At 40.7% G+C, this 15,636-nt stretch overlaps 1 protein-coding gene and 1 long non-coding RNA gene across 3 annotated transcripts in view; one reads left to right on the top strand and one right to left on the bottom strand.

Annotated features, from left to right (window-relative positions):
* Positions 1 to 15,636, bottom strand: part of nudt4a (nudix (nucleoside diphosphate linked moiety X)-type motif 4a) — a 29,118-nt gene that overhangs the window by 12,039 nt on the left and 1,443 nt on the right. The gene's annotated exons all lie outside the window — the stretch shown is intronic.
* LOC148977426 (uncharacterized) lies at positions 2,856 to 4,142 on the top strand. The gene is made up of 2 exons (XR_016145382.1): positions 2,856 to 3,159; positions 3,698 to 4,142. It is a non-coding gene; the product is annotated as an uncharacterized LOC148977426 (long non-coding RNA).

Genomic DNA, 15,636 nt, shown 5'->3' with positions numbered 1-15,636 from the left:
AGCAATGCACTACTGACACCTGACTGCTACATTACACATTTCTTTTGTATAGTTTTCCTTTTGTTCGGCTTTCTCATGTTTCCCGTTAACGTTCTGAATGGTGCACATTGCACAACCCTGCTGTTTATAGAACACTCCACCAGCTGATGACGTTAAAAATCAAGGGTAAAAGGACTGAATCAAGAACTGTCTGAAAGTCACAACAAATGGATAACAGTTTCTATGACTCCATCTGAATAACATTACTTATAATCAATCACTTCAACCCCTCATAGACCTGAGCATTTGCTGACATACTGACCCAGTTCAGACCCAACTGACACTCAAGATGAAATCCATGTTAAATCCTATCCTGAGTCTGAGGGGCACGTGGGTGGCACCATTGTCATAAACATGACCAAAGAGAATGTGAATCTTTTCAGTTGGGCAAACCCCAGCAGACAGGCTGTCTTCTAGTCACGATAGGCATCGGGGTCAGGGTTGTGTTTGACATTTCAGGAAAGTCTGTAAATGTATTTGTGGATTACAAAAGGTTTTACAATTTCACAGATAATTTGCAACCTTGAATGCAAGACATCGTATTTGGCAAATGCTTTTATCCTAGGCCCTATCCTAGGTCACAAGTAGACGAGGGAGACACATTCCCGTTTACACCTGGCGTTTTAATCCATCTCTTTTGTCCACTTTTAACCATTTCTGTCCTGATTTCTTCGAGGGGAGGTCTATGGAAGGATAAATATATGTGCTTTTTCAGATCTTTCGATCTAATGGACAAAATAAGCTTGTGTAATTTAAATATGAACGCACACGGAGACGAAAGAAAAACATGGAGAGCATCAGCTTTGATAGCCACAATGCCATGCCGAACGTGAAGTGCGTGTTAGAAATCACGGTGAGAAAACATTGTGCTTGGTACGCATTTGGTCTTCAAGCCAAACTTAGGTCTTCAGCCAACAAAGTTTAAATCCCATCTGGCTAGTGGGCTTCCTATAGGTCAGTATACAGAGATTAGGCAGCCTTTTGCGGCTGTTCAAGCACATGAGCGTCTACTACACCATGAAAGCAATCCGGTCAAAGGCATTTTCGACTCTACTGGAAGTGGTTGAAAGTGGACAAGCTCGAAACGTTTTAGACCCCATTTACACCTGTATTTAGCGTCGTCCACTTGTGATCCAATCGACCACATCTTAAAGGGATAGTTCACCCAAAAATGAAAATTAAGTCATTAATTACTCGCCCCCATGCTGTACCAACCCCGTAAGACCTTCGTTCGTCTTCAGAACACAAATGAAGATATTTTTGATGAAATTTGAGAGGTGGATCACGGCTACATAGGCACCCTAAGGGATTGAAACTTGACGGCCCAGAAAGTCATTCGAGAAAATATTTAAATATTCCATGTAACTACAGTGGCTCAACTTTAAGTCTATCAAGCGACAAGAATACATTTTGTGTGGAATAAAACAAAAATAAGGACTTTATTCGACAATTCCTTTTCTTCCTTCTGGGCCTGAGACGAGAGTTCAAGAGATTTCCATGACGCACGCGCGAGAATTGCATTCTTATTCTACTACTTCTTTGTGCAATTCTCGCACGTGCGTCGTGGAAATCTCGAGCGCTCGTCTCAGGCAAGAACATTTTCTATTTAAACAATTCCTTTAATGACTTTCTGGGCCGTCAAGTTTCAATCCCTTAGGAGCCTATGATCCACCTCTCAAATTTAATCAAAAATATCTTCCTTTGTGTTCCGAAGATGAAAGAAGGTCTTACAGGATTGGTACAGCATGGGGGTGAATAATTATTAATGACTTAATTTTCATTTTTGGGTGAACTAACCCTTTAAATACCAGGTGTAAACAGGACCCTAAACTTCTTATAGTCTTTTGAAGCTATATAGGCTATTGCAGCATCAATGTGTGTTCCCTGGGAATCGAACCCATGACCTTCCAGTTGCTAACGTAATGCTGTACCAGACAATCTAAAACAACTCACATGAATAAGCTTCTTCACAGCTTAAAATCAGTCACGTACAGCACGCAACTGAGTGCCGTTTCATTGTTCTGGTTCAGTCCACTGTATCATGTTCGCATTTAAGGGGATCATTGTTGCTATGACAACTCTGGCACTACTGTTATTGAACCAGTCTGCTGAGCTTGACAATTCAAAAAACTGAAATAAAGTCCCTGAGGCGAATGTGGTCCTCTTGGTAGACCAGAAATGACTGTTTATCCCAAACATAATTCTTTGTATATTTAAAGCTAGAGTTATAACATCTACTTTTGTTTGGGACAACTCTGTCCAAAGAAAAACAGTTCAGGCATTTTACCAAAGACTAGCAAAGCCACCACATTCAATAAAAGTCTTAAGTGGACACAGAAGGACAGTTGCTCAACCCAAAAACACAAACACATTTTTCAGAGGCACTGTATCAGCACTATTGTTTCTGAACATAAATACACACATCCCAACCACACTGTCACGAGGAAAGACAACAAACCATGTTTTTATAGTAAAATGACATGCATATTACTGCTGTAGTATTATCATTCAATGCACACAAGCAAATTATTGTTATGTTTGGAATACTACCTCACAATTCAATACGTTCAAATTTTGACCTTTCCAGTATGATGAATGAACCAAAGTAATATTCTGCATAATTTGTTAACACCCTTTGAGAGATTATTTGACAAATATGAGATATATATTTTACAAGCTATTGACGTCTTTCTGTGGTTGAAACACTGATTCAGGGATTACATGAGACATATTACAAAAGTTGAACTGTATCTTTTAACATACCTTATAATGTTCATTCATGTTTATTTTATGCTGCAACATAAATAAAAATGTAGCCCACATAAACTGTACAGGACTGAGATAGTTGCTGTGATTCTCCATTCCCCTAGATGGCGCTGTTTCACGTTTTATTGTCTGAGTCACTCTGTTGCACAGCTAAAGAAGACTGGGGATTTATTTTTTTTCCTACCCTCTCGTCAAGTGCATTGTGAGATGAAGACGGAGTGAGATAAATATAGTAAAGCAGATCGCTTAACACAGAATAAATAATTTTCAATGTTGTAAAAGCTTAAAGAAGTTTTAGTTATTGTAAACTGCCGTTTGCACTTTTGTTTTCCTTGCTTGTTTTAAGAATCTTCGGTGAGTACATCAGAAGTGAGATTTTCTGCTAGCATTTCATTTTAAGTTGATTTAAAACTATGAAACTATAATATATTATGTGCACTTTGTTACTTTGTTATTCCTGTTATGTCTTTTGACAATGAAACAAAACCAGTCGGAGATAATTGATATGTTTATCTTCACTTCTACTGTTGTTATTTGAAACGCCATTTTGTATATGCGTTATTGTGAGATGGCGTAACGTGAATTCATGTATGTTTATTTAGCTACGAGGTTTTGAGCCAGCATAAGGGATGTTTGTAACACATTTTTGCCTTCCTATTCGTAGCTATATGATAATGAGGAAAAAAAAACTTTCTGTAAAATAAGCATTTTGCACTATTCACATATATTCTTACTGACTGTTCTAAGTCATATTTGAGGTGACATGTTACAAAGTGCATTGTGTTCATGTTTAAACTGAGTGATTTAGAATTTGAGTTGTATTGATTTTGAATGATTAGTGATGAAGCCATATACAGCTACTAATTCGATATTTTGCATTTGCTGTATGCAGACTGGTTTTTTTGTGTGTGTGCATATTTTGCCACTGTTGAGAGAGAGAGAGAGATTCTACGGCGAGCCAGCGATCCTGTGATTCAGCGATTCAGTGATTCTGGAGTGTGACCGTAACCAGTGGCCATCAACTCACCAAGTGGATGGACCGCACATTTTCGGATGCGTCATACAGATAAGATTTAAAGAGATCTCCAACGTTATCACACACTGCCGGTAGTGATTTGAAACAAGGCCTTTTGACAAACCACATTGGAACTGAATTGATTGGAACTGAAACTCAACTGAGTTGAACATTGAACTATTTGACTGGACTGATTTTTTTTTCTTTTCTTTTAACTGACTGACTATTTTGGGGAAATTTGTTATTATTGTTTCTTTTGTGTGTTTCACAATCCATCTGGAATGTTAAAATAAATGTTTTGATACTGCGTTTGCTATTCAAACAGAGGTCGTAGCCAATTCATTTCAAGAGCCGAACCTAATTCTGGTTTCTAATAACTTAAATATCACTAAAATAGGTCCTGTGGTATACTAATTGATGTTTTAAGTAACTCTTGTTACAGCTAGTGGCGAGCCAGCCAGGAGTGTTTTGAGCACGACCAAGACAGTTGAACGTACATTCCAGAGTTCTAGATACGTACTGCCATTTCTGTGATATTTTTTTATTTTTTTTTCCTCTTTCCCTTTTTTTTGGAGGTGTTATTACTTATTGCATTGAGTGAAACTGTTTACAGTGTAGACATGGATGTAGAACAGGAATTCGGTATCAAGACAGACCGGTCCATTGTCGTGATAGGCGTCGCCCACACTGACAAAGACGAAGATATTACTGCAACCCTTAAAAAGTATGGCACAGTAACTAAAGTAGTTAGGCTGTCAACCACAGAAGAAGAGGATAAATGTAATGCCATTGTAGAATTCGAATCAGCTGCTGCTAACGCTTTAGTTGAGCCCAAGTTACCTTTTGACATACAAAATATAAGGGACACTGTAGTGACATGGCGTGTTGATAGCATTAAAGTACTCACACAGACAGTCACAGACTCTAGCGACTCTGATGGCAGTAGCAGCATTGACTCTGACCACAGCACAACGCCCCTCATTCATAGATCCAGGAAGAAAAATGACATTTCTAAGCCCTACCCACATGTTTCCACGCAAGTGAAGATAAAGCCCAAATCAACTAGGGGAAGAGTCGCTCCCACTTCGGCTGATGACCTGGATGAGGAAGTGTTGAACCCACCAGAGGTGAGGCGGATTGTTGTTGAACATGTGATAAAAAACGATGCACCAAAGTCTCAAAATGATTCCAAGAGGTTGCGTTCATTCTCTGGCAGAGTGCCTAAGCCACCAGGCGAAGCCGACTTTGAAACTTGGCTACTCCATGTAGAGCTGATGTTCCACGACAATGTCTCTGTTGAAGCGCAGAGGAGGAGAATATTAGAGAGTTTGCTTCCTCCAGCCTCAGATATTGTTAGACAGCTAGGTTCATCAGGTCATCCCAGAGACTATATGAGGCTGTTGGAGTCTGCTTTTGGCCTGGTAGAAGACGGCGAAGAGATATTTGCTAGATTCCTGAACACAAACCAGGATCCAGGAGAAAAGGCTTCCACTTACCTGCAGAGATTGCAAACGCTGCTGAGTACTGCAGTAAAGAGAGGAGGGGTTAGGCCGTCTGATGTAAACCGGCACCTGATGAAGCAGTTTAAGCGTGGCTGTTGGGACCACGACCTTGTTCTTCAGCTAGAGCTAAAAACTGATAAATCCCTTGACTTTGCTGAGTTCTTACTGCAGCTGAGAACTGAAGAGGACAAGAGAGCCACCAAACTTGACCGTATGAGCCGCCATTTAGGGACCTCCAAAGGAAAATCCTCAGTGAATATCCAAAAGGTGGCCAACTTCTCTTGCCTTACTGATAACAATGCCAGTGTGTTACAAGCGTACATATCTGAGACTGAAAGCTTGAGGAAACAAGTTGCTGAGCTGCAAATGCAACTCAACGCCAAGAAATCCAAAAAAGAGAGAAGGCGTGAGGCTGCAGTTCTTGAGTCTGGCCTACATCCACCACCACCCCGAGCTGAGGCTCAAGTTCACCAAGCGACTCCCCAAGTTACACCTAGAGCACAGCCAAAGGCCTGGTTCTGTTTTAGATGTGGGGATGATGGCCACATTGCCAGAATGTGTGAGAACCCCATGAACAAAGATGCAGTCGACATGAAATACAAGGAACTGAAGTTAAAGCAGGATGAGTGGAAAGCAAGACAGGGCTCTTCTTTAAACTGGGCGAGGCTCCGGTAGAGGGACGTCCCGGAGCCAATGATCGTGACAGTAGTCCTAAAAATAGATGGCAAACCCTAGAGGCCAACTGTTTCTCCACTGGACCCACTAGAGATGATCTCATGAATGGATTAGTTGGATCAAGATCATTAGTTAACGTCACCATCGAAGGAATTCAACATGAGTGCCTTATTGATTCAGGCTCACAAGTCACCACAATCTCCAAGTCATTCCATGACTCCCACTTAGCTTCTCATCCAATTTGTCCTTTGGCTAATCTCATTGAAGTAGAGGGGGCAGCAGGCCAGCGTGTGCCTTATATTGGTTATATTGAGATTGAAATACTCTTTCCAGAGACTTTCACGGGTAGCCCCAAAACTGTTAGCACGCTAGCTCTCGTCGTTCCCGATTCTAGTGCCTCTGTTCACGTCTCAGTCCTCATTGGAACTAATGCTCTGGACGTCTTGTATGACGGGTTCAGTGAGGAGATTGGTGGGCCTGTCCCTGAAAATTGTGCGTATGCTGTTCTCATCCAACACCTGCACAGTCTGTATAAGAATAAAGCACAAGGCAAAAACAAAGTGAATAAAGTCAAACTTCTTCACAAGAAGGCAATAGTCATCCCAGCAGGCCAGAAAATTGCAGTAGATGGCTATACGAGGAACGTGAATAGTCTTTCTGGCACTTCCCTATTGGTAGATTTCCCATCTCATTCATGCTTACCAAACGGATTGACCTTCTGCAGTTATGTCATGTCAAGTCCCAACCGGACATCTTTTAAAGTGCCTGTTTTGCTCAAGAATGAAACCCCACACAGTGTTACAGTGCCAGCACACTGCACCTTAGCAGAGCTCACCGTCCCATTATCTGTTTCCCCACTTACCTCTTTAACAGGCAAAGACGTAACCAAGAGTAAACAGTCATCCTCTGCTAGCACCACAACTAGGTGCTACACACTGCACTCAGTGGCTCCAGAAACCCTCATCACTTTTGATTTTGGTGACTCTCCACTCTCCGAAGAATGGAAAGAAAGGATTACAAAGAGGTTGAATTCAATTTCTGAAGTCTTTGCGAGTGGTGACCTTGACTATGGACATACAACAGCAGTCAAGCACAAGATCCGTCTTTCTGATCCAACACCCTTTAAGCAGAGGGTGAGACCCATCCACCCATCCGATTACGAAGCTGTCCGGCTCCACTTGGAAGAGCTGTATGATGCGGGCATCATTAGAGAGTCTGAGAGTCCATTTGCATCACCAGTTGTAATTGTAAAGAAGAAGAGTGGCAAAATTCGATTATGTGTTGATTACAGAAAATTAAATGCTCAGACCATTAAAGATGCTTACGCTTTGCCAAATATTGAGGAGACTTTTACTGCTCTGACGGGGTCGAGATGGTTCTCTGTGATGGACTTAAAGTCAGGCTTCTATCAGGTGGAAATGGCAGAGGAGGACAAGCCTAAAACCGCCTTCGTCACTCCTATGGGGTTTTGGGAGTTCAATAGGATGCCACAAGGGGTAACAAACGCTCCAAGCACATTCCAAAGAGTCATGGAGAAATGCATGGGCTCCTTGAACCAAAAAGAAGTTCTTGTTTTTCTTGATGACCTTATTGTGTTCTCAGAAACCCTTGAACAGCACGAGGAGAGACTCATGCGAGTTCTGAGCAGGCTGAAAGAGTTTGGGCTCAAGTTATCGCCTGAGAAGTGTCATTTTTTCAAGAAGTCGGTAAAGTACTTGGGACATGTTGTCTCGGAGAATGGAGTAGAAACTGACCCTGAAAAGATTTCTGCGCTCACAACTTGGCCCCGACCAGACAATATTAGGGAGCTTAAGTCCTTTCTTGGTTTTACCGGATATTACAGAAGATTCATCAAGGACTTTTCAAAAATTGCAAAGCCCCTCAATGATCTGACTGCTGGCTACATTCCGGCAAGGCGGAAATGCAAAGCCAAGTCCTTTGCCAGCACAGACCTTAAGTCACCCTTTGCTGAAAAATGGACAGCTAAGTGCGAACAAGCATTCAGGGCTCTCATTGGAAAGTTAACAACTGCCCCAATTTTGGGCTTTGCCAATCCTCGACTGCCATACGTTCTCCATACTGATGCTAGTCTTCATGGCCTTGGGGCGGCTCTGTATCAACAGCAGGATGGACAGATGAAAGTTATTGCCTACGCAAGTAGGGGGTTGTCAAACTGTGAGCGGAGATACCCCACACATAAACTGGAATTTCTTGCCTTGAAGTGGGCAATAACTGACAAATTTTCTGACTATCTCTATGGAGCCGAGTTCACCGTTGTCACTGACAACAACCCCCTGACTTATATTTTATCATCCGCCAAACTAGATGCTGCTGGCCACCGGTGGCTAGCGGCCCTGTCAAATTTCAACTTCAGCATTCAGTATCGGGCCGGCAAGAGAAATCAAGATGCCGACGGCTTATCCAGGCGTCCACATGACCTTGATGAGACAGATTTGAGTGCCAAAGCTGAAGACGATAGAGTTTTGCAGTTCCTGTCAAAGTTTTTAAAAGAACAGAGTGATGCCACTTTTCCAAAAGAAGCAATTAAAGCTGTATGCCAGAGACATGACCTAGATGGAGCTTTCAGTATGGGGGAAGAGAGTAATTACTCACCTGTGATTGTTGAATCCCTTGCTATGGATGCAAGTGCTATCCCAGCTGAGTTCACTCATTCTGATATGCTTCCAGGATCCAGCACCCTTCCCAGAATGTCACCGTTGGAATGGGCTGCAGAGCAGAGAGCTGATCCAGTAATCAGCAGAATCATGGACATACTTACCACAGGGAAACGCCTTTCCTATCATGTCAGACAGAAAGAGGACAAAGAAGTCCAACTCATGCTTCGAGTGCAGGATCAACTCGTCATTAACAATGCGGTCCTTTACCGCAAGAGGATGAACAGTGGTAAACCATTTTTCCAGCTGGTTCTTCCCACAAAGTATCGTGAAACAGCTCTAGAAGGTCTCCACGATTCAGTTGGACACATGGGATTCGAGAGGACCATAGACCTGGTCCGTACACGGTTTTATTGGCCAAAGATGTCTACGGACGTAGATAAGAAGTTGCGAACTTGTGAGAGATGTATTCGTCGCAAAGCAAAAGCTGAGAGGACAGCCTGTCTTGTGAACATTAGGACCAGCAGACCACTTGAACTAGTCTGCATGGATTACCTGTCTTTGGAACCTGATGGCCGTGGGACAAAGGACATTCTAGTAATAACTGACCATTTTACAAAATATGCTGTTGCAGTACCTACTGCAGACCAGAAGGCCAAGACGGTAGCCAAGACGTTGTGGAACAGTTTCTTTGTTCACTATGGCATACCTGAGCGTCTACATAGCGATCAAGGTCGGGACTTTGAATCTGCTGTAATCAAAGACCTTTGCCTGCTGTTGGGGATCAAGAAAACCAGAACCACCCCTTATCATCCACGCGGCAATCCTGTGGAACGGTTCAATAGAACGCTTTTGGAGATGCTTGGGACTCTAGAGGAAGAAAGTAAGGCCAGGTGGCGAGACTATGTGCAGCCTTTGGTGCACGCATACAATTGCACCAGAAATGACACAACAGGCTTTTCTCCTTACCAGCTAATGTTTGGGAGGCAGCCAAACCTCCCAATTGATGTGGCGTTTGGATTACACCCAGAGGGGCAGAGCAGAACCACTCATATTGATTATGTGAAAAGGCTCAAAGAGAATCTGCAGGAGAGCTACAGACTTGCAGTGGAACACAGTGAAAGAATCGCTCAGAAAAACAAACAGAGATATGACATGAAAGTAAGAGAATCCATCTTGGAAGTAGGAGACCATGTCCTCGTCAAGAATGTCGGGGTGCGGGGCAAACACAAGATAGCTGACCGCTGGAGTCGAACTGTGTACAAAGTAGTGAAACACATAAATGATTCTCCTGTCTATGTCGTAGCACCTGTTCATTCTGATGGCCCTGAAAGGACACTGCATCGTGACTTGCTCTTACCTTGTGGCTTCCTGGCTCCATCCGAAGAAGCAGAAGAGAATCAGCATAAGCAAAACAAAGCCACAGTGCAACCTGCTCAGACTCCAGTGTCTGGAGAGGGAGAACAGCTGGAATCATATGATAGTGAGGAGGAAGTTGATTACGACTATCCAGAGGAAATGCTGGTGACAATTCACCCACCTGTCACTGTTGTCCATGAAATCCCTCAGATTGAACCTAGGCCTCCTTCAGGAGAGGAAAACACCAACACAAGCCCTGAGGAATCAAGACTGAGACCTGAAGCAGAGGTATTCCAGCCAACAGAGGATTGGAGAGAAAATTTCCACAAAGTGAAAGGGGGTAATGATTTGCCTAATGAGATAGGAAAGAGGGATGATGAGATGAGTCTTGAAGTTGAGGAAGATGATGTGGTGCAAACCATACCTGAAAAAAAACATGGAGACAAAGAGGAACCTGTGAAGAAAGAAAACAAAAATGAACAATCAGAGGAACATGAACCTGAAGATTTGAGTGTGAATGATGTCCTACAAAAAGAGGACGCAGAAGTGCGAAGATCAGTTAGACATAGGGTAGAGCCTGACCGGCTGACTTACCAGACATTAGGGAACCCCTTGACTCTAGTTATGCACTCCTTGTTGAATGGTCTTGACCAGGCTTTTACAAAAGCTTTGGACTTACATCCCACACTGAAGTTTACTGCTTTAAAAACAGACCAACTGACTACTATTTAAGTAGCTATAGATACATGCAGGGACGCATGCACATTCAGGGGGGGAGGATGTAGCCCACATAAACTGTACAGGACTGAGATAGTTGCTGTGATTCTCCATTCCCCTAGATGGCGCTGTTTCACGTTTTATTGTCTGAGTCACTCTGTTGCACAGCTAAAGAAGACTGGGGATTTATTTTTTTTCCTACCCTCTCGTCAAGTGCATTGTGAGATGAAGACGGAGTGAGATAAATATAGTAAAGCAGATCGCTTAACACAGAATAAATAATTTTCAATGTTGTAAAAGCTTAAAGAAGTTTTAGTTATTGTAAACTGCCGTTTGCACTTTTGTTTTCCTTGCTTGTTTTAAGAATCTTCGGTGAGTACATCAGAAGTGAGATTTTCTGCTAGCATTTCATTTTAAGTTGATTTAAAACTATGAAACTATAATATATTATGTGCACTTTGTTACTTTGTTATTCCTGTTATGTCTTTTGACAATGAAACAAAACCAGTCGGAGATAATTGATATGTTTATCTTCACTTCTACTGTTGTTATTTGAAACGCCATTTTGTATATGCGTTATTGTGAGATGGCGTAACGTGAATTCATGTATGTTTATTTAGCTACGAGGTTTTGAGCCAGCATAAGGGATGTTTGTAACACATTTTTGCCTTCCTATTCGTAGCTATATGATAATGAGGAAAAAAAAACTTTCTGTAAAATAAGCATTTTGCACTATTCACATATATTCTTACTGACTGTTCTAAGTCATATTTGAGGTGACATGTTACAAAGTGCATTGTGTTCATGTTTAAACTGAGTGATTTAGAATTTGAGTTGTATTGATTTTGAATGATTAGTGATGAAGCCATATACAGCTACTAATTCGATATTTTGCATTTGCTGTATGCAGACTGGTTTTTTTGTGTGTGTGCATATTTTGCCACTGTTGAGAGAGAGAGAGAGATTCTACGGCGAGCCAGCGATCCTGTGATTCAGCGATTCAGTGATTCTGGAGTGTGACCGTAACCAGTGGCCATCAACTCACCAAGTGGATGGACCGCACATTTTCGGATGCGTCATACAGATAAGATTTAAAGAGATCTCCAACGTTATCACACACTGCCGGTAGTGATTTGAAACAAGGCCTTTTGACAAACCACATTGGAACTGAATTGATTGGAACTGAAACTCAACTGAGTTGAACATTGAACTATTTGACTGGACTGATTTTTTTTTCTTTTCTTTTAACTGACTGACTATTTTGGGGAAATTTGTTATTATTGTTTCTTTTGTGTGTTTCACAATCCATCTGGAATGTTAAAATAAATGTTTTGATACTGCGTTTGCTATTCAAACAGAGGTCGTAGCCAATTCATTTCAAGAGCCGAACCTAATTCTGGTTTCTAATAACTTAAATATCACTAAAATAGGTCCTGTGGTATACTAATTGATGTTTTAAGTAACTCTTGTTACAAAAAGATGATCTGTTTACGTGTGCTCTGCATTGACACTTCGATTGAACATTTAAAGTCATCATGACATCCCCCCTTTACTTTGTTAGCGCACAGTACTATTCTTGTGGTGAACAATTAATCCGTGAAAGTTAGAAAAAAACATTTGTTTGTCTTGGCAATTTTTCCACGCTTCCACGATTCCTAGCTTCTTTTCCCTTGAGAGTAACCCATTTGGATTTTCCCATAGGCTTTTGCATTGTCGCTAAAAACAAGCTAACAAAAGTTTATGATACTTACACGTTTTGTTCATAATTTTCACAGATGAATTTTGAAGCCTAAATGCAGTCACCAGAAGTAAAAAGCAAAGACTATGAATGACTAGGGTACATCACAGTCCCACGATTTCAACCTCACCATCATCACTAAGTTTCTGAGTTCTGACAACTCTTTCGGTTATCTTAAAGACTTTTCCCCAGAAAGGTTGAGTTAGAATAGTTTATAAGAGCACAATTATAAGCATAACAAGGCTGTAAAAGTGAACTGAGCTGTTCGGCACGATGACGTTTAATCTCTTCGATCGCCTCTGTAGTCACATTTAGCCGATTGTAAGCAACCACCTGGGGTGATCCTGAGGTATTTTATGTCACGGAATAAAACGTTCACTACAGTCTTATTTCAGCCATTTAACAAAAAAACCCACTGACTAAATTGGGACGATGGAACCAGAAGTGCTAAAATGCTAACTTGCTTCAACGTTTTGGCCAACAAAGTGATGTCATACCTGCACCACTCTATATCCTTAACCAATTTCCTCCAACCATCAGTCTGCTATGAGCAAGGGATTGAGATGAGGTGTGCTAAAGTAAAAGCCCTATCAATATTCTGTTTTACTGGGAAATACATCACACTGAAGTAAAGTCGGTAGCAACTCGTGGTTCACAGGGACTTTAAAGAGTGCCAAAATTATTAATTGTTTGAATTTTATTATAAAATTGACAGAATATAAAAGCTGAGCTTTTTATAAAAGCTTTGTTTCATTACAAAAGTAACAGTGCAGGTATGACGTCAGAACCCGGAAGTCTAATTCACAGCTGGTTCCTTCGAGATTTTCCAGTGCATGGGGTTTTATAATGAGGGTTTTCAATTCATAAGTAAAATGTTTTGACGATACTTTAACGTTTTTTCGACAACATACACTGAACACACTCAACACTGTCTTGTTTAGTTACCTATTAGAAACATATGTTTCCAAAATTAAACAAAACTGCTTTAAAATTTGCATTTTCAATATGGGTGTGTGAGTAATTTACCTTGAAGAACCAAGCGTCGTCAAAGTATCGTCAAGTGTTTACCACAGGCTTTATTTTACCCATAAATTGAAAACCCTTAAAAAACTTAGGAAAACCCCAAAAAACAGGAACATTTCTAAGGAACCAGCAGTGAGTTAGACTTCCGGGTTCTGATGTCATGCCTGCCCCACTCCATTGAGATTTATTGGATGGGAGGCACACACGCTACAAAGTTTCGTTAATTAATCAACTGTAAACTGTTAACAGCATAGGGATTTAGGAATTGATTAAAATCAAGATTTATGCGTTGTTTGTAATATCAATGCATGTTTTTTACCTATGTGTATTGTTGATTTATTGAATGAATGCTGTATGACTGTGTGATATTTCATTTTATTTGTTTGTTCTTGTTACCGGCCTGGAGACTGCAGACGAAAAGTAGTATTTGTTTACTAATTCTGGCATATTCACATGTTGTATCCTACAACAACGTTCATCAATATGCATGGTCCCTATCAAATAAACTAATAAAACTAAAACTAAGAAATTGCTATTTTCCCCAGTCCTGTTATGAGGCTTTGTGAGATCTTGTGGGACAAAATCACAAACAGCAGATGAGCTGAAGGACTGCACTTCTCCCAAGTGAGCTTTGTTGTAGCTTGTACTCAGCTAACTATCACCACGGCAGGAATGCATTGACGTCCACAGTAGAGTTCCTGTACTCAACACTTCAAATGAGCAGAAGAGCATAGAAATACACCAAAAAAAGGTATGATCCTTCCCAAAGAGGAGTATAAAAGAGAGCTGGACAGCAATCAGAAAGGGAAAACAATTGGAAAGAAATTTACAGATTAACAAAAGTGGAGAATGGAATCAGTCAGGGGACAGTAATTGCTGTCATTCTGGTTCTATAAATTGCTGCTGATATGTCACTTGGAGCCTTAGAACATAGTGTAACTTACTCCCCTCTACCCCCTCCCCTCTCTCAGTGCTAATCACATGGGGGAGAAACCTGGGAGACCAGGTCCTGTAGCAATGCGGAACATTCAGGTTCGGAGGCTCCCATGCCTCAACATGCTTTATGTAACTTTAACAACTCTAGTTCTCCTTAAAGATTCACTGACTTGGTAGTTTGGTCAAGTTCATTTAAGGAGAAGAAGACATCTATGGGGGAGTATTTGTGTATACAACAGCATTTTCCTGTAATTTCGGAGTGCGCTTTCCATATCAGGTCAAGCCCTCGCCTCAGGAGTCAAGAACACCTCGACTGTGACTGACAAGTTTCATAATAGACAGTATTTTTGGTCTAAACAGTAACTACTTTCAAGGAGGTCGCAAAATGCTGCGGGTGAACAATTTGATAGTACTTTCTCAATGAGAGACTTTAAATTCTGTGGAACACAAACTAGATTTTGAAAGACTTTCAATGCATAGACAAAAAAACAAATAAAAAAACATATTTTCAAAATACCTCACAGATTAAACTTAAGCAAGTCATTCTGGTTTAGAATGACACGAGATTTATATAAATATTAACGTTAAAATATTAATAACATTTTTGGGTGATTGTTTGTGACTATCCATTTGACATTTTGAGCCTATAGGACAAGGTACATAAATAATCTGTACTGTACATGTCAAGCATTCGCCAATCAATCACAAAAACCTTAGAATATGCACTATTCTATAAAAAGTCCATCTTAGACCAGACCAAACAAACTAACTCTATGAAAAAAGAAATCTCACAATACACTGAACATCGAGTTCCTTTATTCTCGCTCTCATACTCACACTATTACCTGTTTTGAACAGCTGTCATTACTCAGGAGTAAAGCTCACTGCTGGCTTTTAGTGTGCTGATCTCAATGATTACATTTATAAAACCTGCCATCAGTCCACCATAGTCATATATTTCTAGACATGAATCATGGATTAGTGGTCATTGAGGGTTGAGAAGCTTATTGTAAAGTGTAATCTTTATTTGTAATATTATTTACTTTTAACTATTCAGGTTATAGAACACTTTTATGATACTATTTAAATAGATTCATTCATTCATTTTTCAAGATTAATTTTTCATCTTACAAATACAATTTTGGTAACAGTTTAGGGTCTGATTCTCACTATTTACTTGCTGCTGTTTATTAGTAGGCTACTTTTAGTTTTTTTTTTTTACTTTTGTTCTGCATGACCCTATTCTACATC

Source organism: Pimephales promelas, chromosome 10, assembly GCF_988280905.1.
Source record: "Pimephales promelas chromosome 10, fPimPro1.hap1.1, whole genome shotgun sequence".
Taxonomy (NCBI): Eukaryota; Metazoa; Chordata; class Actinopteri; order Cypriniformes; family Leuciscidae; genus Pimephales; species Pimephales promelas.
This window is presented reverse-complemented; position numbering and strand designations above follow the sequence as displayed.